The sequence below is a fragment of the Narcine bancroftii genome, chromosome 4 (genome assembly GCF_036971445.1).
Source record: "Narcine bancroftii isolate sNarBan1 chromosome 4, sNarBan1.hap1, whole genome shotgun sequence".
Lineage (NCBI taxonomy): Eukaryota > Metazoa > Chordata > Chondrichthyes > Torpediniformes > Narcinidae > Narcine > Narcine bancroftii.
This window is the reverse complement of record NC_091472.1, coordinates 282,624,393-282,647,930: the sequence shown is the minus strand read 5'-3', so window position 1 is coordinate 282,647,930 and position 23,538 is coordinate 282,624,393. Positions and strand designations below refer to the sequence as shown.

The following is a 23,538-nucleotide window of genomic DNA, read 5'->3' as shown; positions in this document are numbered from 1 at the left end:
GTGGTGGAGGTCAGTGCCACAGGGCAGTCGGTAGTTGTTATTGTCATCCACTTGGGTAGTGATGGTGGCAGTTGCAGTGAGGGGTTGAAAATGTCTGTGAAGACCTCCGTCAATTGGTCTATGCAGTTTTTCAGTACCTGACCAGGTATGTTATAGTTAGTGTCGTGCAGTCTGGGTTGATAAATCAGAATACAAACCAACTCATGATATCATAGACATCAATAATGGTGTATAGCCACTGAGGGCTGGTAGGTGATGATTAGATTCCAGCTTCCTACTTGAAGCTCACCTTTAATATTTAATATGATTTGAACATCAAAGAACTACACATAACTTCAAGAACAGGAGGGAACGAATGTAATCGCAAATGTGGCTTGCTCATTAAGACATGGCATTGAACAACCGGGAGCAGACTGCATTTTTCCGATACTGTCTTTTATGGCATTATGGGTAAATGTGTTCCACCCACGGGGATGAGAACGTGGAGATGAAGGCCCAAAACAATGAGAGGGCATGAGAATACTGCCCAGAGCAAACTCAGTATGGTAGAATATGTAATAAGCTCGTGTGACTTAAGATCAGTTCACTAATTGTCAACTGGTATTTCTCAGGATCTGCATTACGAACAGAGTACAAGCCATATTGCTCACTACCAAAATATCTCTATTTATCAGGTGGCAGTGCCTCATCCAGACATCTCACATTTCATTACATGCCATCTGTCTAACCATAATGACCACATCCCCAATACATTGTATTGCATTCATTCATGAGCTTTTCTCTTTTTTGTTGGAGGGAAAAAAAAATACAATTGGCAATGACAACTGCGGATCCACTGCTTAGGAGGAGGTAACATAGTCAGAGCAGATCTGTTGTGGGGCTGAAAACTGTTGAGGATGACAGAACTCTCATTCCCAATCCTCCTGGTGTCCCATCAAAATCTTTCCTGATTTACACATCATTTACATTTTTACACAGGGCCTTCACAATAAACTTAAAATTTTGTCTCGTCCACACTTTCCAAGCACCTCTGAAATGTAACTTGCATTAGAAATTTGAAGATGACGCAGTATCTCTGACGCTTTCAAAAGTTTGCAACTGTCAGCACAGACACTGGCAACTTGCATACTGCAGAGGAATGTGTGGTGATAAGTTTCCTCCATTGTATATCGTTATTGTTGGTGCTGGCCTGCCCACTGATGACTCAAACCCTACGACTCCTCTCCATGGTCTTGGGCCATGAAGGTCGAGCCGCCTCACCCTTCCCTCCATTCCTATACCTGGTTCTTCTGTAAATTAAAGCCTATTGTTCCCTCAGCCTAGTCTTGGTGGTTACTGATAGTGCACAACACAGTGTATAGAGGCATGACCTTCTTGTAGTGAGATGCCAGGCATGTGGCCTACATTTAAGGGGAGAAAATGAAAGGGCACATTAAGTGTCCACTACAGAGAACCTGGTAAAAGACTGCTCTGTGGTAGCATGGAAAAGGCTGATAAGCCCAATGGAATGCTTGAAGCATGGAGAAGACTTGCAAAAGGCTACACACATTCAAGCGGTATTTAGGAACCCAGCACAACATTCTCACATGCTTGGAGCCACATTTTCCATTACTGAAGTGGGAGGCAGTGCCATTTGAACACTGTTGATGTCAGTATAACTGTACAGATGGCCAATGTCTCACTTGCATGGCCAAACTAGTTGTAGCTAGACACAAGTGTTCTGAAGTGAAATTTCAGACTGTTGCTATCACAACTCTAATTACCAGTGTTCAGGGAGGCTTTGAGTGCGTTACCTCAATCCTACAATCTATGCTGCAAAAGACTCCAATGACTACTTGTGGAGGACGAGCAGAATCAGGCCTTCTCTCAATTAGGATAATGCAGCCACAAAGAAACTCAGAGTGCTGATAAAACAACATGTGAAAACAGCAAGCAGAGCAGACAAGAGAGAAGGAGATAAATGTTGACTCTGGAATTAGATACATGTATCCCCTACACAAGAATCTGATATTTAGAAATGAATTAATTAAAACAGATAACGCTGGAAACAGTCAGTGGGTCAGGCAGTGTGCACTCTGCAGAAACCAATAAAAATAATAAATACGTTGATGAATGATAATCCTTTTAAATCAGTGGTTTTCAAACTACACCCCCCCCCCCCCCAACTTGTATTCCACTTTAAGTAATTCCTATGCCTTAGGCGGTCTGTGATTAGTAGGGGATTGCTTAAGGTGGTATGTAGGTGGAAAGAAAAAGTTTGAAAACCACTGTTTTAATCGTACCTAATTGACTCATTTTGTCCATGGTTTCATCACTTCAAAGGAAATGGGCCAATTACCATTTTCTCAAGCAAAATATTTCAGTAACAACTGGGTCTAGAGCAGTGATTCTCAACCTTCCCTTCCCACTCACATATCACCTTGAGCAATCCTTTACTAATCACAGATTGCGTAAGGTGGAATGTGAGTCAAGGGGGGTAGTTTGAAAAGCACTGCTTTAAATAATTCAGAGAGATACCCTTCCTGTGTAAACAATGAGCTCCTGGAGGAACATAGCTAGTCAGCCAGTATTCATGGATAGAAATGGTCAGTTAACATTTTGTCCAGACCCTTAATAGAGAGGAAGAAATATTTCTGCTCCTGAACACTTAATTCTCCATGTAAATTCAACACATGGCATTATCTGCATAAAAAACAAAAATGCCTTCAAACTGATCAGGTCAGTCAGCATCCGTGGAAAGAGAAAGAGTTCAAATTTTACTTCAGACTTCCAGGACAGCAGTTTTTTTTCTCTCTGTGTGCTTTAAATAAGGTGCATTGCAAATATCTAATTTGTCACTGCTTTAAAATTTTTTGTATTTGGTTAACATCAGTTTAAATAATCTCCAAACCTGTCAAGAGCATTAAGAGATAAAACTTTTTCTTTGGTCCAATTTGCAATATCCACGCATATGAACTTCATATGACAAATTGGAAACAAGTCAATACACTCAGCACAGTATGTAGCCATCCCAAAGTATTTATATGTACATATTTTAAATTATATCTTTATGTATATAGGTGATTATGGTTTGTGTGTGTGTGTGTGTGTGTGTGTGTGTGTGTGTGTGTGTGTGTGTGTGTGTGTGTGTGTGTGTGTGTGTGTGTGTGTGTGTGTGTGTGAGAGTGGGGGATGTGTGGGTGCACCGTTTGTGTGTGGGTGTGTGCGTGCACACTATGGGCTGGAAAAACTCTTTCATCTGGTAAAGTTGAACTTGCAATGGTAAGGAACGCAGGAATTAATGAAAATGCAATTTCCCCTCTTCTCTTTTTCAGTCCTCAAATGATCTAGCACCAATCCTGACCAAATGTACAGATTATAAACCCTTTATCTATATGTCCATTTTGATAATATCTTACCATTGTCTGATGTGTGCTGCTTCCAGAGTTAGTATGCATCTGTGATGTCATTTTGCCGAAGGCCTTCAAGTTTTAATGTTTTTCTTTAATAGTTTAATGTTTCAAGTACTATTGGGAAAGGAAACTATCACAGCAAAAAAAAAATAAAAGGCCTGTTTATCTTAAAGGATATGCAGTTTATGTTAGATCTAAAAACTGGATAACATCAATGGTTCGTTATAGTTCATTATGATAGCTATTCATAAAATCCTTTTATGCCTAGCTTCAGCCTTTACTATTTGCTGAATAAATAATGTAAAATGTTATGGTATGACATTCTGGAATGATTATAAAAATTGTGCTTTTCGAGTAGGAAAGAAACATTTTCTATAATTCATCAAAGATGATTTTTCTTTTTCTGGCCGTGTTGTGTACACTGAGTCCAAACTGTTTTCCCATGATATGGCTCATGGGTAATATGAAATTTGGAGTGAAATTGAAATGTTCAGTTGCTAACCTGGCCTGCCTGTTTAGAGAATTTGAAAACAAGCCCTTCTATCACACAGTTGTTGACAGTGTTGGCAGACAGTAATAATTGGCCAGGCTGGAATTGTCTTGCTTTACGTTGACAGTTTAGATATCAACAGCGTTCCACTTTGTTGGATATATGCCAGTGACATTGCTGTACTTGAATAGCTTGCATAAAGGTGTCAATAATTATAAAACATAAATCTTCACCTTAGAGTCAGATATTGGGATTTATGACTTTTGTGAATTCAACTATTCCTTGATATTTAAGTGGACTAAAATATATTGGCTGAAGATTGTCTTTTGAAGTGGAAAGGAGCCCTAGAAATGATAATAAATGGTCCTCTCAGCACTTCACACTGACAGTGATTGCAAAAGCCTTGTCTATAGAACAGAATAGTGCAGCAGGGTATCAATATTGAAATTGTCTTATATCATCAGATTAAATATGTTGAAGAATCTTTGTTGTGGTGCAGAAGAAGTGGAAGATAGAATATTGGCTGAAAGGCATGAAATTGTGGTTATGGCACATGTCAGGTATCTACAGTTGTTGGAGAGAAGAACTTTACAGGGTTGATAAAAAACAGACCTTGTACCCAGCAGACATAGAGTACCTGATGGTGAAATGCAGATCCTTCTAATTGCCCAGAGAATTCATAACCACACTGATTATCGCAGTTTACCTCCTGATGAACCATCAATTACTCAAAGACTGAGGTTAAGAAACAAATAGGCTTTTATTCATTAAAGAACAAAGGCACATCCATACTGCTCAACTGTCCTGCACTGAGGAGGGGACTGTGGAACAGTTACCTTTATACAGGAGCCTGTGGGAGTGGTCACAGGTACAGCCAGCCTATGGATGTGCCTGACCAGACAAATATATACAACAGAGGTTTACCATATTCACCCCTCCTTTTTTAAAGAACCCAGTGAGGTGAAATAGTGCTTACAAAGTCACAAATTAAGTCTCTCTGCTGATCTGGTCATTCATTGGGACTGTTGTAGTACCAGTTGTGATCAACAATGCAGCAATCTCCCGTACATTGTGCTCATCGGTGCTGTGCTGATGGTAAGCGATGAGGGGTCTGGTGTATCCTCTTTTGGGAGAGGCAGGGTACAATGGTTCAAGTCCATCTTGTGTGATCAGGGGTGAGGAGATGTGGGATGATCAGTGGAGGTCTCCAGGGCACCTGGAGGAGCCAGATCCCTAACAAAAACAGTATCCTCATGTACATCAGGATATGCTATGTAAACATATTGGAGTTGGCATGGAGAAGATGGACCCTTTTGATCAGAAGGTCGGACTTATGGATCCTCACATTGTTTCAGAGTAGGACTAGCCCTGGCACCAGGGATGTCAAATTTTGGGGTCCTGTAGGGTATGGGAAAAGAAACCAACTGGTCTTCCTGTCTGGTTGAGGGTGCAGCTAGGGCAAATTCTGACACATCGCTTTCCACCTTGAAAGGGATGGATTCATCCTCAGCATGCATTGTGACCTTGGCAATGTCTGCCTTGATGCGGTTGAAGGCTGTATGAGGCTCCACCATCAGAGGGAAGGATGCGGATTTGATGAGGGGGTTGGCCTTGTCTGCATAGTTAGGGACTCATTGGGCATAATAAGAGAAGAACCCAAGACATCTTTTCTGGGTCTTAAGGCTATGGGAGAAGGGAAGTTCCAGGATTAACTGCACGTGGTCAGGTACTGGGCCAATGGCTCCATTCTCAAATACACAGCCGAGGATGGCAAGGTGGATTGTGCGAAATATGCACTTGGCCTTATTACGCATGAGGTTGAGGAGCATGGCAGTTGGGAGGAATTTCTGGAGGTTGGTGTCATGGTCCTGCAGGTCATGGCTGTGGATGGTGACATTGTCAAGGTACAGGAAAGTGGCCCACAACTCGTACTGGTCTACCATGCAATCCATCTCCATTTGGAAGACAGATACGTTGTTTGTAGCATCAAAGGGGACATACAGGAAATGGTAGAGGCAGCCATCTGCCTCAAATGCAGTGTATTTGTGGTCCTCCAGGTGGATGGGGAGCTGGTGATATGCCAACTTCAGGTCTATGGTAGAAAAGACCTGATATTGTGCAGTTTGGTTCATCATGTCAGCCATGTAGGGGAGGGGTACACATCTAATTGTGTGCACCTGCTGATGGTCTGACTGTAGTAAATGACCATCTTGTTCTTCTCCCCATTCCTCACTCACTACCTGTGCTCTCCAAGGGCTGGTGCTGATTTTGATGATCCCCTGCTTAAGTAAACACTGGGCCACTGCCCAAATGAAGGCCTTGTCCCCAGCACCATACTGTCTACTTTTAGCGGTAATGGATTTACAGTCAGGGGTGAGGTTGGTGAACAATGGTGGAGGAGTTATTTTAAGGGTGGAGCCCACAGGATGTGTGTGAATTTTTGGCCATCTACAATGAAGGGGGGGGGGGGTGGGGGGCGGGTAGAGTGCAGCGGTCAGTTTGAAAATTGATGGTTAGAGACAGTGAGGAGCAGATAAGGCTCATCAAACTCCATCATCAATTTTTTAAGGTGACATTGAAAATCAAGCCCCAATAGCATGGCAGCGCAGAGCTGCAACATTACTAAAGGACTGAAGTCTTTTTAGTCTTTATATGGTTAGAGTTACTATGCAGTAGCCAAGGAGATCTTCGAGGATAAGTGCCAATCCGTGTATGAAGCTCTCTGTGCTCCCACTGTCGAATAGGAAACTCATCATGTGGCCGTTTAACTTAACATTGACCTGGTGAGCGAGTGCAGGCTGTCCTGGTCAAGTGTGATGGAGGCTAGTGTCGGGTTGCTATTTGTTGCTGTTATGGAGGACAGCAGCGTCCAAGATGTCAGCCCCCAGGCCCTGCATGTGGCACTGCTGGATCCCGGAGATGGCGCCTAAGTTGGGCTTTACCACACCTCTGCCTATGGCAAATGAGGGTGAAACAATGAAGGAACTTAATGTTACTATCTGTGAAGCCCAGATGACTTGGCCTTGTGGTTGCATGATTGTAGCTGGTGACTACAGCCATGTCAAAATGAAAACAATTCTACCACAGTTTCAACAGTATGCCAACTTTGCACCAAAGAAAAGAACACCCTAGATCACACATGTCAAACTCTGGCCCGCGGGCCAAATTTGGCCCACGATATAATTATATTTGGCCCGCAAGATCATTTCAAAAATGTATTAGAGGTGGCCCGCCCTGCAGCGAGAGCCGATGCTGTTTTTTGGTAATGTCACCCCCACCATCCTCCCCCTTCATTGCACATCCTTCCCCACTCCCTAACTATCCCCTCCCCCCTAAAACCACCCCCCTTAAAAGATGGCCAGAATATTCTCAAAAAGGAATCCAGAATGGTAAAGTTCCACAAACCTTCTGCTGGGAATCCTAACAACACCCGGGCATCAGATCCACAGGACGCGGAGGGAGCAAGAGTGTTGCATGTTGACCGTGCAAACTTTGAGAACGGGGAAAACAAAATTGTAACACGAGAAGTCTGTCGATGTCATCAGCCGGCAAGCCAGTTGGAAGGCTCCCCGCACAACCAGTCACTTCTCCTGCCTGTCGAGCGGTGCGGCAGATTGGCAGGCATCTGTGATTTCCTGTCAGCGTGACGGACATGGCAGGCTGCGCACGGCCCCCGCTGTTCCGCAAAGGCTGATCGGCAGCGCGCTGGGCCTGAGTGGGTGGGTAAGCAGGGTTGGGCAGAGGGTGTAGGTGAGGAGTAATGGGCAGGGGAAGTTATGGTGGTGCGAGGGGCAGTTAGAGGGAGGAATGAGTAGAAGGAGGGGTGGATAGGGAAGAGGTAAAAGGGGAGGGGCAGGGCGAGTAGGGGAGGGGTGATTAGAGGGTGAGAGACGGGTAGAGGAAGGAACAGGTTGAGGGGAGAGGCAGTAGAGGGGCATGTATAGGATGGGGTGGGTAGAGGCAGAGCGAGTGGAGTGAGGGGTGAGTAGAGGTTGGGTAAAGGACTGGTCAGGTAGAGGGATGGTGGGTCGAGGGTGAATAGAGGCCTAGAGCCTGAGGAGTGAGCAGGAAATGCTGAGTCCTGATGCAGGCCAAAATGGACACAGCCTGTGAATGCTAACTACATCTCCACAGGGACCAAATATGTTTCCCTCAGGTCAAGCAAAGGGTGAACTTGAGCTACCTACTCCTGACCTGTAACATTATCCTCCTAAAGTTATATCCTAAAGTTTAACATTACGTGTGTTGAAAAAAGAGAAAACATGCAGATGTTGTTGAAAATTTTCAATAAATATTTAGTTCGGCCCTCGACTTAGTCCAAGTTTTTAATTTTGGCCCTCCATGAATTTGAGTTTGACACCCCTGCCCTAGATCGAGTATACACCAACATCACTGGTGTGTACAAGGCTTCCCCCTTCCCTTACCTTGGATACTGAGACTACATATCCATCCTACGAACCCCGGCATACTGGCCGGTGAAAAAATGAATGGTCAGTTTGCAGGGAGGTCATGATGTGGTGGAGGTGGGGGGGCAGCAGTCCTACAGGGTTGCTTAAAGACCACAGACTGCAGCTGTTTCAGGAAGGCAGCCACTTACAACACCTTCGTAAACATCATCGAATACACAAGCTCAGTGACTGACTACATCACACATGTCAAACTCAGGCCCGCGGGCCAAATTTGGCCCGTGATATAATTATATTTGGCTCACAAGATCATATCAAATATGTATTAGAGCTGGCCTGCTGGCCGCCGTGCCAGTATAGCGCATGCACAGCTAATACTACAAATCCTAGAATGCTTTGCAAATGCATTGGCGCCGGCCCGTCAGCCCGCTAATCGCCCCCACCTCCTCTCTTTACTTTCATCTGCGACCTGTCACCTAACTCACATGTATAAACCCCTTACAAAAAATGGCCAAACGAAAGACAGAAAACACGACCTTTCAAGACAGGTGGGAGGCAAACTCTGACCCCAGAGTTTGATGAACTTGCATCTAAGAAGAGATGCCAAGTATCTGGTTTAGACCCAGGTGCATCAGAGTAAATCACAGTGTAGCAAGCTAAGCTTGGATTAATATTTTCTTTGGTTAACTTTGGACTGTTCATAGTTGAAAGATTGGATTTTCATTGAAGCAAGTTGTTATTTTTTTGACTTGTTGGCTTGTGAAAAAAAATACATTAAAAGGAGCTTAAAGGCTATAGAGAATTATTATTTATTGAATATTTTATTTCTCATTTGTTAATGCTTCTTCTGGAAAGAGTTTAACCAAAACTATTATTAAACATTTATTTTAATAAGAAAAAGTTTAACATTACATATGTTGAAAGAAGAGAAAATATGCAGATGTTGTTGAAAATTTTGAATAAATATTTAATTTGGCCCACGACTTAGTCCAAGCTTTTAATTTTGGCCCTCTGTGAATTTGAGTTTGACCCCCCTGGACTACATTAACAAGTGCATCGAGGATCTCATGGGGATTATATGCTACATAACCAGGGCTAACCAGAAACCAAGGTTGGATGCAGATATCCATGCGCTTCTCAGTGATCAAGGTGTAACTTTCAGAACGTGAGATATTAGCACTAAGATCTGCCAAGGCCAAACCCTCCCGTACAATCCAGAAGTAAAAGACGGGTATGCACATAAGATCCATAAGCAGCTGTGTGACACCAATGACACGAAGCACATGTGGCAAGGGATCAAAACAATAAAAGATCACAAGACAAACTAGTGAATCAATGACAACAACGTCCCCCTCCAGAGAGTCTGAGCATCTCCTATGCATGGTTCAACAAGAAAAACACACTGATGCTAAAGAAAGCTCTTTCCCTCCCAGAAGAATAGGTGCATAGATGTATAGCTGCATCTGAAGTGAAGACAACCCTATCCAGGGTGAACCTACATAAGGCAGTGTGACTAGACAACATACCTAGCCAAGAACTGAAGTCAGTGTGGAGATTCTCAACACATCATTGTTAATCAATCCATCTTCTCTGTGGATTTAAAGCCACTATCATTCCATCACCAAAGAGGTTGACAGAAACAGGTCTCAATAACTACTGCCAAGTGCACTGACCTTCACGATTTTGAAATGCTTCGATCACCTGGTGATGGAATGTATCAAAGCGCATCTCCCAGAGACTGAACCCAATTCATTTTACCTACAAATGCAATAATTTTTTTCCCTGCACTCTGTCGTAATCCACGTGGAGAATGACGCCTCCCACCTTGGTGTTTAACATGATCATTCCCTAGAGGTTGGTGGAGAAGTAGTCCTTTCTGGGACTCAACACCCCTTTCTGTAACTGGACTCTGGATTTGGAAAGACAACAGTGGACCAATATAATCGATCCACAAATTAACTTGATAGACTGGTGTTTCTTTCATGTGTCCTGTACTTTGGTTTATACTGGGAGGTCCATCTGGTTTAATTCTATGATCTATTGGTGTGGAACATTTGTTTGTTTTCTTATTAGGCCACTTCCATGAGAACCATTGGAAGCACGTATGGGCCACTTGATTTAAGATAGAAGATTTCCTAAAGGACTTAAGTGAACTGGATGGATTTTATAACAGTCTGCTGTTGATAATAACTTTCATTTCCAAATTTATAGAACTGATTTTCAGTTCTTCAGTTGTTGGAGTGGAATTGAAATCCTTATCTCTGGGTCATCAGTCTAGATTTGGCACAATATCTTCACTTTGCTAATGCACCATCTCCCATCTTTTATACCAAGGTTATTTCAAGATCAGAAATATCAGATTATGTTCTATATAAGATTGCATTAAAGCATCCACACAATACAAGCAGGCAGAACATGATGTTTTGAGATTGAAATATTTTCTGAAAAAGATTAATTGAAAAAATGGCTAATACAGTAAAATCACAATGAATCACAGTCTCTGCATACAAGTAGATAATTCAGATAATCAAGCCTGTGAAAGAACAGTCTGTAGTGCACGTTGAAAGAATCAAAGGCTTGTTGATCTAAACCAAGGCTTTTATTAACCAAAAGACTGGAGTGTATCACATGTAGGTCAACTAGTCCAGAATGACCTGGTCTGGCTAGTAGCAACCCTTTAAGACCTGCCAGTAGGTGTGGCTATGCTCTCAGCCAATCACAGCCATCCTGTACTACAATATACACATATATACATCGGAGATAGAATCTGTACTATCATATTCACCCCTTCTTTGAGAACTAACCCCGGGGTGAATGGAGGGTTGTAAAAATAAAAACCGGGGGGGGGGGGGGGCAGAGAGAGAGAGAGAGACTGGTGGGAGGTTAGGGGCTGCAATGGTCGGGGGGGCCTGATTGTCTGGCGTGAACGCCGAGATGCTGGGATTGGGGCCACTGGAGTCATGTCGCTGGTGGGCTCATTGGGTGTGTGCCCCATCTCGCTCAATTCCCCAACAGCGTTGTCGACAGGCTGGTCTGAGTTGTTGCCACTGCCGCTGGTGGGGTGGTGCTGATCACTCTGTTCAATCATGTGACCTAGGGGAGAAGGAGTTGGAGGAGGTTGGGTTGGGAGCAATGCCGGGTCCGATCCAGCTTGTCCTAGGTCCCTTACCGAGACCGTGTCCTCCTGCCCGTCCGGGAACTCAATGTATGCGTAATGCGGGTTCGCATGGAGCAGATTCACTCGGTCAACCAAAGGGTCATTCTTTGAGTACTGGACGTGGCGTCACAGGAGGACAGGTCCAGGAAATGTGAGCCACATCGGTGTGGTTGTTCCCGATTCGTAGTTCCTTGGGAAAGAGAACATTCTTTCACGGGGAGTGGTATTCGTCATGGTGCATAGAAGGGAGCGGATGGAATGTAGGGTGCTAGTGAGTATATCCTGCCAGTGAGCGGTGGGGAGGCCTTTGGACCGAAGGGGAAGCATGACCGTTTTCCAGACGGTGGCGTTCTCTCTTTGGACCTGCCCATTACCATGTGGGTTACAGCTGGTGGTCCTGCTTGAAGCAATACTATGCTCCAGGAGGTACTGCCGCAGCTCACCACTCATAAATGAGGATCCTCGGTCATTGTGGATGTAACTGGGGTACCCTAAGATGGTGAAGATGCTGTGCAAGGCCTATATGACTGAAGAGGCGGTCATGTCCGAGCAGGGCACAGCGAACAGGAAGCGAGTATACTCGTTGATCACCATAAGAATGTAGGTGTTACAGTTGGTCGACAGTAGGGGCCCCTTGAAGTCCACGCTTAGATGGTCGAATGGCCAGGTGGCTTTGATGATGTGGGTGTTGTCTGGGCGGAACAAGTGGGGCTTGCACTCAGCGCACACCGGGCAGGCTCGGGTCATGGAGCGAATTTCTTGACCATGAAGGGCAGTTTGCGGGCCTTAATAAAGTGCGTGAATCTAGTGATCCCTGGATGACAGAGCTCCTCGTGGAGTCTCTGCAGCCTGTCCAGTTGTATATTGGCACGTCCCCCTGGAAAGCGCGTCTGGTGGGTCGTTGAGCTTACCAGGCCAGTACAGTATGTCGTAATTGAAGGTGGAGAGTTTGATTTTACACCTAGAGATCTTGTCATTCTTGATCTTACTTCGTTGGGTATTGCTAAACATGAACGAGATCGCGCATTGTTCAGTCAGCAGCGTAAAGCACCTGCCAATGAGGTAGTGTCTCCAATGACGTACTGCTTTGAATATGGCCTGGGCCTCCTTCTCAACAGAGGAGTGTCAGCTCCCAGGGCCCTGGAGGGTTCTGGAGAAGTAGGCTACCGGCCGGCCAGCCTGGTTCAAACTGGCCGCCAGTGCAAAATTGGATGCTTCGCTCTCTACTTGGAATGGAATGGACTCGTCGATGGCGTGCAGCGTTGCAGCGACGATATCCGATTTGATGCGGTCGAAGGCCGCTCTGGCTTTGGTTGACAAGGGGAAGGAGATGGTCTTGATAAGGGGCCATGCCTTGACGGCGTAGTGTGGAACCCATTGGGCATAATACGAAAAGAAGTCCAGGCAGCGTCTGAGTGCCTTTTTGGTGTGGGGGGGTGGCAGGTCCATGAGGGGACACATGGGGTCAGGGTCCGTCATTACCACCCTGTTCTCCACCACACAACCTAGAATTGTGAGCTGAGTAGTGTGGAAGATAACTGTACTTTTTGAAACTGTAAGTTAAGTTCAGCCGAATCTCAGTCTGAAATTTCTTTTCAAGGTTGGCATCATGATCCTCCGTGTCATGGCTGCAGATGGTGACGTTGTCTAGATACAGGAAAGTAGCTGTTAGCCTATTTTGGTCCACCATCCGGTCCATTACCCGCTGAAAAACCGCGACGCCATTTGTGACCCAAAGGGTACCCTAAGCCGCCCATTCGCTTACAAGGCTGTGAAAGGTTGGTCTTCTGGGCAGACTGGGAAGTGGTGATAGGCCAAATGTAGGTCAATGATGGAGAACATATGGTATTGGGCAATCTGATTCATCACATCCGTGATCCGTGGGAGGGGGTACGCATTCAGAAGCGTGAGGCGATTGAATGTCTGGCTGTAGTCAACCACCATCTGCAGCTTTTCCCTGTTTTTAACAGCCACCACCTAGGCCCTCCAAGGACATGAGCTGGGTTCATCCAGCATCTGCGCACCTCGCTTGTGTTAAATTTCCTGTCTTCGTAAGTATATTGCCAGTTTTTGGTGGCCACTGGTTTCCAGCCAGGGGTGAGGTTTGCGAAGAGTGCTGGAGGAGCAACCCAGAGGGTGGAGAGGCTACACGTTGGGCACCGGGGCGCGGGGGCAGGTGTTATGGACTGTCACTGGCAGGTGGCCTCTGGGGTGGAGTGGTTATAGACAGAGAGTGGCACGTGAGGCCCCCCATAGTGCAGGGAAACAGTTTGGAACTGGCACTGAAATTCCAGTCCCAGCAATATGGGTGCACACAGTTGAGGGAGGACTAACAGTTTAAAATCGGTAAATGTGATGTCCTGGACTTTCAGGGTCACCATATAATACCCCTTTACCCCAGTCTAATGTGATCTGAATGCCAATGAAATCTTTAGGTCAGTGGGGAAGATGACCAGTCTGCAACCGTGGGCCAGGTCAGGACGGATAAAACTTTCGGTTGACCCCAAGACAAATGAACAGTTAGTATGGTGTCTGTGCACTTTAATCAGTTCCATCACTTTTGTGAGAGGATGGGGGCAGTCCTGGCTCAGGGTCTCTGATGCAGCGACCTAAGCTGGGGACAGTGGAGTCTTGCATGATGACGTCATGCGGCTTCGAGCCTGAAGAGCACTACGTGTGCGTGGTGATGTCACAGGAGCAGTCAGGCTGGAGCTGTCGATGTTGAATGGCTGGGGCTGCTGCTTGCAGGTGGCTGGGGCCGTTGGGCTGCCGACGGTAACTACTGGGGGTGGTCGGGTCGTCATCGACGGTTGCGGCGGTGGGTACCATGTCAGTAGCGTCGGTAGCGGCGGCAGGTACCTGGTCGGTCACATCAGTAGCAGCGGCGGTTACCTGGTCGGCAGCATCAGTGGTGGCAGTGGGTACCCAGTCATCGTTGGCAGTAGCAGCGGCAGCAGTTATCAGTCCGGTGGCAGCGGTCATGGCGGCAGCAGTTACTATGTCAGTGGCAGCGGTCGCTGAAGTCTGGGCTGGAGTCAGGGCTGAGGCGATGGTAGCGGCGGCGGGTACCTGGTCAGCAGCAGCAGTGGGTACCTGGTCGGCATGGCATAGTGGCGGTGGGTGCCCAGTCGTCGTCATCGGTAGCGGCGGCAACAGTTTCCAGGTTGATGGCAGTGGTCGCTGAAGTCTGGGCCGGAGTTGGGGCCGGGGCCTGGGTGGCTGTTGCTCCATGTGGGCGGTCCAAGTGGGCCAACATCATTGTGGCGAGGGTGGAGTGTACCTTCCACACTCGGCGCCTGCCCTGTGATGTCAGGCGCTGCCGCACAATTGAGCCCTTGCTCTCATTGGACGAGAGCTCCGATGAAGAGAGATTTGAATGAGGGGATGGCGTTGGGCCTCACATGAGGCACTGTGTTTGGTGGAAGCAATTTTGGGGCGACATACTACAGCAAAGTGAGCGTTTTGAAAGCACTTCTGGCATCTGGCTTTCCTTGCAGGGCACTAGGGCCTGCTGTGCTTGTCCATCCCGCAGAAGTAGCACTTCAGGGTAGAATCAGGCAGGGTAGTGGCTGCAGACAGGCCATCAGTGGGCCGTTGGGTGGTAGGGTTAAGGGGGGCATCCTACTCACTTCATAGCATGGGGTCCAGCCTTTAGAGTAAGCATCCATACTTAAGACCGCATCCTCCATTACCTCTCCGATCCAGGTTGCGCCCTCTACGTTTTCTCCCCCATGCTCCAGCAGGCACTGCCTCGCCTCATTTGATCGGACCCCGGCCACATAAGCATCTCAAATGAGATCGTCGGTGATCTTAGCAGCAGTTCTGTCTGTGCAGGCACAGGCTCTGCCTAGTACCCTTAGTGCTTGGAGGTAAGCTCCACAGGACTCACCGGGCAGTTGCCTCCTGGTCGCTAGCTTGTACTGGGCGTAGACCCTGTTCACAGGTCGTTTGTAGAGTCCTTTCAGCACCTTCATGGCTGCGGTGTAGATGGCTGCATCCTGGATGCTCTTGTAGACCTTCGGGGACACCATAGACATCAATACTAGCAGTGGATGGCTGTCCTCCTCCACGGCAGGGTCAGAGAGTTATAGGTAAGCCTTGAAAAATCTCACCCAGTGCTTGAAGTCATTCGGAGCAGTAGTTGACTGCGGGTCGATGTTGAGGCATTCCGGTCGCAGCAGACGCTCCATCCCTAGAAACCTTTTTGGTTAATAAAATTGTAGTGCACGTCGAAAGAATCAAAGGCTTGTTGATCCAAACCAAGGCTTTTATTAACCAAAATACTGGAGTGTATCACATGTAGGTCGACCAGTCCAGAATGATCTGGGTCTGGTGAGGAGCAACCCTTTAAGACCTGCCAGTAGGCGTGGCTATGCTCTCAGCCAATCACAGCCATCCTATACTACAATCAGTACTATCACACAGTTAATTCCCTTTCTTCTTCTTTTATTATAGCATTGCATCTCCAGAATTATTTTTCCCATTCCAATTAGGGATACAATGAAGTCAAAATGAGGAAAGGAATGAGAAATTTGTACAACATCCACGGTAACAGGAAAGGGGTGTAAATGGCTTTGTTGGAGTGAGCAGTTCACATACACATCCTCCATTCTGAGATAATGATTAATGATCATTAAGTGTACAAGGAAGGGGGTTGATTAATTTCTTTACACCAGGTTTGCTGGAGCACGAAATCTGTTTTCATGAGGCCAAGTTTGCAGCAAAAACATGTTTTCAGCCAAGAACATAGTGGGATCGAAAATTGATCGAGTCCTGCTGTTTATTTTAGTGTTAAATGATTCAAAATGGACTTGTCCTGAGCGACAATACATCAACAACCATTGGTGGGTCCTTTTGTGGCAGTTTGGAAATTCAACTAGACACTTGTGGCATCACATGGTATTCTCCATGCCAGTATTAACAGAGAAATTGAACCACTGTCCTGGGTAAACTTGTACCTCTCACTTTGTTTGTTTTAGATTGGTCACAGTGTTTGAGCTACTGAAAGAAAACAGAGACACACGCCGAGAGCCCTTGAGTTTATACAAATCTTTATTACTAAATCTAAAGCTGATTTCAAACTACAATATCCAAGCCCTTCCCAATTATACTTATCAATGCCTGGACTGGTCCCAACTGCCGAAGCGAGTCAACGACCGCACTCTTGTAGTAGGTTGTCGGGGCGCCGGTAGCAGCTTCTCCACCTCCCCCGACCGGGACGTTGGTTGGACTTTAGAAGTTCTTCTTCTTGCTGAGAGATGTTTCCACCCCTCAGAGAGTCTCAAACTTCAGCAGTGGGACCATGGCTTATATTACCCAAAAATTGCTTACTCATTGCCCATCACCCTGAATAAATGGTTTACTTATCTTCAAGGTCTCCTGACAGTCTCCGACCAACAAAAGACAATTGCATCTCTGGCTTCATGGTGTAAATTAGATTATGTCTACTGATTCATATGTATACATTCTTGTATAAGCTGGTCTAACTCCTCCATTACATCCACATTAGTCTAAGGAGTGACAGTTATGACAGGGAGTTGATATAAGTATTTCTAGGATACACACAGTGCCACCCTTGTCTGGGAGCTAATCAGGGATAAATCTCATGACCTACCTGCTATCACTTGGAATATCTCTGTCAAGGAATTCAAGACCATTGAAAAATATAGCAGTGCAAATCAATCACACGTCGGAGGGCAGATTCATAGTTTTGAATATTGGAGAAATGCAGCTAATTGTGAGCATACAGCAAAGTTTAGCTAAACGAAAACCTTGGAGTAAGAAAATTAGCTTGTTTAAAGCTATATGAGAGGTTGATTATTGCCAGAATAAACTCATATATAAGCAAAGACCTGGATCCACTATAATTTTCTTGATCACCACAATTGCTCCACAGCAGATGCAATCTCACTGGCCTGGATCACTTGGACAACGACAATACCTAGATCAGATTGCTTTCCATCAATTATAGCTCATTTTTCAACATAATCAGTACTGGTTAGCAAATCTCAAAACCTGAGCATCTGTACTTCCCCCTGGCAGCTGGATTCTTGTCTTCCTTATTGGATTGGTAACGACATTGCTTCACTGACAATCAACCCGGGAACACCTCAAGGATGCATGCTTAGCCCACTGCTCTACTCTCTTCACACCCATGACTGTGTGCCTCAACACACTCCAAATGCCATCTAAAAATGTTTGCAGAGTCGTAGAAACCAGTGAGGAGTGAGGTAGATCAGCTAGTTGAGTGGTATCTCACCAACAACCTTGTGCTCTGTGTCAATAAAACAAAAGAATTGATTGTGGACCTCAGGAAGAAGAAGCCATGTGAATAACATCTCTGAAGACCTATCCTGGGCCATCAGAATCAGAATTTAATGTGATGAATTCAAATCACAAAATTTGGAGGGAGCATCATCGTGCAAACCTTCAAATAAACCACCTTACAACAATAAATTTTAAAAAGTGCACGAAAAGTAGGGCAGTATCTTTGGTTCAGTGGTTATTGAGAAATCTGATGGCAGTGGGGAAGGAACTGTCTTTGTGTCTCTGAGTGCTCATCTTTAGGCTCCTGTACCTTTTTCCTGATTGTAGCAGAGTGAAGAGGGAATGGCCTGAGTGCTGGGGGTCTTTGAGGATAGAGGCTTCTTTTTTAGGACACCGCCTTTTATAGATGTCCTCGATGGAGTAAAGTCTGGCATCTGTGATGTCGCAGGCTGAGTTAACAAGCCCGTGTATTTTTTCCTTGCCCTGAAGTTGGCGTGTCTATAACAGGCAGTGATGCAACCAGCCAGAATGCTCTCCACAGTTCACCTGTAGAAGTTTTCAAGAGTCATTGGTGACGTACTGAATCTCCTCAAACACCTCACAAAGTATAGCTGCTGCTCCGCCTTCTTCATGATTCCATTGAAATGGAGGCTCCACGACAGATCCTTGGAGATGTTCATACCCAGGAATTTGAAGTTTTTGACTCTCTCTACTACTGAGCCCTCGATGAGTACTTAGGTGTGTTCCCCTGACTTCCTCCTGAAGTCCACAATCATCGCCTTGGTAACATTGAACGCAAGGTTGTTGATGTTATCTCTCTCGGTATGTTTCCTCATTGTGATTCTGCCGACAACGTTTCCTGCCATTGGCAAATTTTTAGATGGCATTTGAATGGTGGCTGGTCACACAGTTATATTTGTTTAACAAGTAGAGCAGTGAGCTAAACACGCATCCTTGAGGTCCACCTGTGTTGATGATCAGCAAAGAGGAAACACTGTAAAGCAACTCTTTGTGATAACGCTGATGCCGTCATGAAGACCACACATCAGTGGTTAGATTTAATTTGGAGTTTGAGGAGATTTGGTATGTCACAAGAAACCCTTGCAAATTTCTACTTGTGTACCGTGGAGAGCTTTCTGACTGATTGCAGCACTTCTGGTAGAATGCCAATTCACAGAACAGGAACAGACTACAGAGATTTGTGAACTCAGCCACTCAGTTTTCTCTCCATTAGGGACATCTTTAAGAGGAAGTACCTCAAGAAAGTAGCTTCTACCATCAAGAACCCTCACCATCTACACCCTTTCCTCACTGCTACCATCAGGAAGGAGGCACAGGAGTCTGAACACATGCACTCAATGTTACCAAAACAGCTTTTGCCCTCCCTGCCATCAGAATTCTGAATAGACAATGAAACTATGGACACTACCTTACTTTTGCTTTTTGTACTAATTACTTAATTTTTAAATCATGTTTTTACATAATTGATTTTGCACCTTGTTCTGCACAATCTTCTTTCTTTGGCTTGGCTTCGCAGACGAAGATTTATGGAGGGGTAAATGTCCACGTTAGCTGCAGGCTCGTTTGTGGCTGACAAGTCCGATGTGGGACAGGCAGACACAGTTGCAGCTGTTGCAGGGGAAAATTGGTGGGTTGGGGTTGGGTGTTGGGTTTTTCCTCCTTTGTCTTTTGTCAGTGAGGTGGGCTCTGCGGTCTCCTTCAAAGGAGGTTTGCACACACAATACTGCTGTTGCAAAACAACAAATTTCAAGACACATGTTCATGAAAATAAACTTGATTCTGATTCTTATTCTGGTTCTCCTCCAAGGCTGCAGGAACCACAGCTTTATCTCAGTCACTGTTTTGACCTCTCTAACAGTTTCACTCTCTGCAGCTTTTGTTTGCAGACACAGCTTAAAAAACTAAACGAACTTGCCATAAAAAATGAAACTCAGCTTCCATCTTATTTTGAATATTCAAATAAAACATGTTTGATGTCTAAGAAATTTGTTTGCTAAGTTAGACAGGACCCAGGAGAATAAAAATGAGGAAAAAGTTTAACAAACATCACACTCATTTAAAAAATGAGGACAGGATACAGATGGAGTTATAGATTGATTGCAGCATTTGACCCACAAGAGTATCATTTTGGAGACAGTGACCATAAATCTATTTATTTTCATATGGTTATGGGAAAAAAACCAGGAATGGTCCAATAATAACAATTCTTAAATGGGGAAGTTACTTCCATTATCATGAGGGAAGCCCTGACAAAGGTAGATTGGAACCATTTATTTGTAAGCAAATTGACATCTGCACAGTGGGAGGCACTGAAAGAAGAAAGCTCAAGGCCACACTATAAGTATTAGAAAAAATAGATTTGAAATGTCAGTTTGGTTGATGTGCAGAACATTGATGACAGCAGGAAAGAAATACTCTCAGCTGTAAAATTTATCTGCAAGCTTGAACTGAGATTTAAACTCAGATCACTGGATTTGGAGTCCAGTGTGTTAACGATTACACTATGAAGCCTGAAGAAAGGGTCAGGCCCGAAATATTGACAGCCTTTTGTTTTCTACAGATGCTGTATGTCTTCTGTGCACTGTCTCAGCTGTAACAATAAGGCTAGGCATTATATATTTATTGTAGTGGTTCATTTATGGACATTACTTCACCACAATGCTGGTCACATGCCCTTGATTTTTCTTTTTATTGAAATAAAATCAGTGACTCAATTTGTTATCTTACAAGTTCAAAGCTGGCCTTTGACCCAAAAGCAAATTAATGTACCATTGTTCTCAAAACTAGGAAAAATCTGGGGTTAAGAAAAAATATATCGGTTAGGTTCCAGTGCCAGAGTTCACAGAGGAGGAAGAAATACAGGGGGAATATAGCTGCTGATGGACAATTTGGCAACAAGTAAGTGCCCTAATAGACAATAGACAATAGGAGCTGGAGTAGGCCCTTCAGCCCGTTGAACCAGCACCGCCATTTTACAGATCTTGGCTGATCACTACCATCAGTAACCCTTTCCAGCCTTATCCCCAGTGCTGCTGCATGAGCCAGCTACTTTAACAAGGCAAGATGTCCAACATATTCAGAAGGTTATCTTAAATAATATTGAATTAATTTAAAGGTCAGGACTGGGGGAATATAGGAATGCATATAATATGTGTAGTTTTCATCTACACCAGTAGGGATTATAGTGGCTTTGAGGACGAACCTGATGTCACTCTTTTGATCTTTGAGAGATACTCTTTGCGGCTGAGCTCTGTAAAAACCCTGTTTCCATCCATGTGCATTCAGCAAGTATGAAGACTATCATTAAACTTCAATTGAATGAAACTTGCCTCTACCTTTTCTGGATGTTAAAAGATAACAGAGAATAGAGTGGAAATTATAGAAGAGAAGGAGCCACAGTTGATTTAATCCACTTGTTGACTGTTAGGAGGGTCTAATCAAATTCCATCTTGCAGGAATGGGACATTTAAAATGTTTGTGGAACATCAATCCAGGTGCTTCTGCCAGTCTACTTGTTTTGTTTTTTTGCGGAGTTCTTCAAGAATCTGATTTTTTTGTTCCTCCTCCAAATTCCAGTGCCTGTTGTCCCTGCATCTGCCAATAATGGAAACCTGAAGCTTTGAAAAACAATAACATGTCGGATCCAGTAAGTTTCCTCTAAAAAAATTAAAGCTTCACAGAAAGCTATTGTTTATTTTGCTGTATACAGTAAATAACTTCCCTACCAATAACTGCAGATTGGACTAACTGTATTAGTCAAATTAATGCATGGAACTAAAATCCTGGAAGAGGCCGAATCACTTCTTTATCAGTGGGAGTGGACGAACATCAGACCTTCCCCTCCTTATCATCATTTCCTAGTTTCACCTCCACAAGACAAAATTTGAAGTCAGCCCTGTTTTCTAATGCCCAGCTAACAATCATTCAAGGGGAGCAGGACAGAATGGCGTTTGAGACAGAAACCCCAATATTGAGGAAAGCAACCTGAAAACATTATAATTAACAACACATTATCCACTTCCTTCTCTGCCCTCTGCATTTGAGCAAGAGGGCAGAGAAGCAGCAAAATATGTTAACTGTGTTTCTAGAAGACAGCAGTTAATTTATGAATAAATCAATAAGGCATTTTTTAAAATATTTGAACCAGCTACAGGCACAGTGATGAACAAGTGACATACAGAAATATTTTAAAAATATGCAAATCCTTTAATTAATATTCCTCTCTACAAATAATGGTGCTCACATTGTTATCAAGCTCCAAAATATCTATTAACAGAAAAAAATTATTGTTTTCACACTTTATTCAGACTTGCCATTTCCAACACATAAAGAACTGTTTGTTCTCAAAACTTGAAGCAATGAAAAATCACTTGCAATGAAAAATGCAACACACACAGACATAACATAAACTGCATATCCTTTAAGATAAACAGGACTGTTACTTTTTTTTGGTGTGATAGTTTCCTTTCCTAATGGTACTTTAAACATTAAAGTATTAAAGTAAAACATTAAAAGTTGAAAGCACAAAATTTGACTGTCAAAGCCTTTGGCAAAGTGACTTCCCAGATGCATACTAACTCTAGAAGCAGCACACATTAGACTAGGGTGAGATATATCACAATGGACAAATAGATAAAGGGTTTATAATCTGTACATTTGGTCAGGATTGGTGCTAGATCGTGAAATGACTGAAAGAGAGAGGAGGGGATATTGCATTTTCATTATTTCCTGGGTTCATCTTTACTAAGTAAGTGTTTCTCCAACCCATAGTACACCCCCCAACACACACACTCACACGCACCCAAACACACCACACACACACACACACACACACACACACACACACACACACCCACACACACACCCATCCCACACACACACTCTTACACACACACAGACTTAAACATACACACACACCCCCACACACACACACATATACACACCCACCCACACACACGCAAAATTTAAAAAAACAGTGTTATCACATTGGAGTCACTGAGTACAGTTTGTTTCTGGAAGAAATCAGAAGAGCATCATCTTGAAATTCAATTGAAACTCAGATTTTTGGCTAATGAGCAATGATACATTCAATATAAGAATTTTCACACTCTTCTTCTATGCAGATAATATTTTTGTTTTCATAAATAGCCCAGAATATTATGAAGTTTTTGATTAAGTTATTGCACAATTGCAAACACATTTCATAGCAGACCAATGTCTCAGTTTTTATGATTTTTCCACATTGTCTTGCAGAAGTGTTTAAACAACTGTTATTATATTTTATTAATTGTATTATAGTATACCTACCACCTCATTAGCCTCCACAACTAACATATTATCCTCCACAATTCCAAATATAATAGCACCAGCAGACTAATTTTTCCCATCCTCCCCTTTCCACATTCCATATGGACCGCTCCCTTCATGATTCCCTCAACCATTCATCCCTTCTCACTAATCGCGCCTTCCCCGTGACTGCAGGAAGTGCTGCACTTGTCTCTACATCTCTGTCCTCCTCATCATTCTCGCCCCAAACAGACCTTCCAAGTGAAGCAACACTTCATGTGAATCTGCGGTGTCATTTACTGCATCTGGTGTGCTGTTGTGGTGTTCTCTATATCGAAGAGACTGGATGCAGCCTGGGTGATCATTTCGCTGAACATCTTTGCTCTGTTTGCATCAATGGCAGGGATCTCCCAGGGGACAACCATTTCAATTCTGTGCCCTACTCCCTGCACCAACATATCTTGATGATGGCCTCATATACTGCCAAACCAAGGCCACCTGTAAATTGGAGGAGTAACA

General features: G+C 44.3%; 1 long non-coding RNA gene across 1 annotated transcript in view; it reads right to left on the bottom strand.

The window, feature by feature from the left end:
• Window positions 1-21,231: 21,231 nt before the first annotated feature.
• The window catches only part of LOC138760144 (uncharacterized), a 30,189-nt gene continuing 27,882 nt past the window's right edge, over window positions 21,232-23,538 (bottom strand). Inside the window, exon 3 of the long non-coding RNA XR_011355462.1 lies at window positions 21,232-21,350. This is a non-coding gene — a long non-coding RNA (uncharacterized lncRNA). The remainder of the gene's footprint in view (window positions 21,351-23,538) is intronic.